The sequence below is a fragment of the Myotis brandtii genome, unplaced genomic scaffold (assembly GCF_000412655.1).
Source record: "Myotis brandtii unplaced genomic scaffold, ASM41265v1 scaffold633, whole genome shotgun sequence".
Taxonomy (NCBI): domain Eukaryota; kingdom Metazoa; phylum Chordata; class Mammalia; order Chiroptera; family Vespertilionidae; genus Myotis; species Myotis brandtii.
This window is the reverse complement of record NW_005370423.1, coordinates 3182553-3184506: the sequence shown is the minus strand read 5'-3', so window position 1 is coordinate 3184506 and position 1954 is coordinate 3182553.

The following is a 1954-nucleotide window of genomic DNA, read 5'->3' as shown; positions in this document are numbered from 1 at the left end:
CTGCACCCCAGGCCCAGGCGCCTGAGCCATCAGAGCTGAGGGCCTCCGGGCCCTGCTGGTCCCCGCTTCACTCTCCGACCTGCAGCAGGTCACACTCACCCTCCCGAGCCTCAGAGTCCCCACCTATAAACCAGGGACAGGCCGCCTGCCGCCTGAGCCCAGATGGGAAATGACAGTAGAGAGGGAGGCGCAGGCACGCACCCCGTGAGGCGGGCGCTGGCGCTCCTTTCCCTGCGGCCTTCGCTTCCCACTGCCCGAGTGGTGCCTGCCCGTGGAGGGGGTTTAGGAAACGCAGATAAGAGCGTGATGTGCCCCCGCTCCGTCCCCAGGCGAGAACCGCTGTCAGTCACCTGCCGGATCGGCCTGCGGTCTGCGTCTCTCCACTTGAGATGGGACGACACCCTTTGTGCTCCTTTCAAATTTGATTTTTTCACATCAGAACGCGCAACCCCCAGAAGCATGTGGCTTTGCCAGAGATCAAATGGGGGGGGGGGCTTCCTCCCCCTGCTCAGAGCCGGCGAGCCACCTTGGAGCTGTTGAAGGTCATCTCGTCCACCCCGAGGGGCAGGATCCCGTGGGGGCCCCCCGCAGGGGGAGGAGCTGTGCCAGGGGCTGTGGAGGGAGGGGCATCACTGGGGTCAGCCCCATGGCACTTGGAGGGGAAGGAGGGAGGCTTGTCTGTCCCATAGGGGATGGGCCCTGGGAGGTGAGGGTTGGAGGCTCTGGTTCTAGGAGGGTGAGCAATGGACCCAGGGCTGGTCCAGGGTCCCAGGAGGGGGTGGGATGGCAGGAGAGGGGGCGGTATTCTCGCCTGCCCACCTCTGGAAAGAACAGAGGCCCCTCCAGCGATGCAGATGGGGAGGGAGGCTGCGGCCGACGCGGGCGGCCTGGCGTGAGCTGCTCTCAGTGTCCTGGTGGGTGGCCCACAGCAGGAGGGGACGGACCATGGCGGGAGTTTTCTCCACGTGGAGAGCGGGGCCCGCCATCCGCTCCGCCTGGACTGTGTTCAGCCCCTGGGATTCCTGCAAAGACCAATAGTCAGGAGAGGCCTCGAGAAGGAGAGACTGCCCGGCTGGCGGGGCTCGGTGGTTGAGCATCGACCTAGGAACCAGGGGGTCACGGTTCGATTTCCGGTCAGGGCACAGGCCCGGGTTGTGGGCTCCATCTCCAGTGGGGGGCGTGCAGGAGGCAGCCAATTGATGATTCTCTCTCATCCTTGATGTTTCTGTCTCTCTCTCCCTCTCCCTTCCTCTCTGACATCAGTGAAAATGTGTTAAAAGAAGGAGAGACGGACTGTTCTGCTCGTGAAGGTGAAGGGTTGAGCGAGGATCCGAGAAGGGAGGGATGTCCCTGTTTGTGGGGCCGACGGCTCGCCCACTGGGTGAGCTGTGTGCTCACGGAGGCCTGTGGCTGTGATCTCGTTCAGGAAAAGCCTCTTCGTGGGAGTAATGGGTGAAGGACCGGGGGTGACATCATTCTGGATTCAGGGTGGGCCCTAAGCCCAATGACAGGTGTCCTCAGAGGAGGGGGATTCAGGACACACAGGGAGGGGGGTCCTTTGGAGCTGAGGCTCGGTAGGTGTGGGATCTGGCCCAGCGGCCTTGGCTTCCTCCGCGTCCAGGCCTGGCTTTGCAGTGCCTCGGGGGCCCCTCTTATGCTTCCGACAGGGCCAGGCAGCCAGCGTTGTTTCCCCTTGTTTGTCACCAAGCAACCTAGCGGGTGCGCCGTTAGCCTGTGTGATCCTCCTGCAATTCCTCGAAGACCGCAGGTAGGAAGTGTGATACCCATTTCTCAGATGCTAACGTTGGGTCTGGAAGAGACGCAGCCTCGGACTCCAGCCTGGCCGGTGGAGAATCGAGGCCTAGCACCAGGTCTGTAACCGAGGCCTTTCCCGCTCACGGGCTCCTCGCCGCAGGGCTGGGCCTGCTGGAGCCCGGAGGCAGGAGACGCGCCG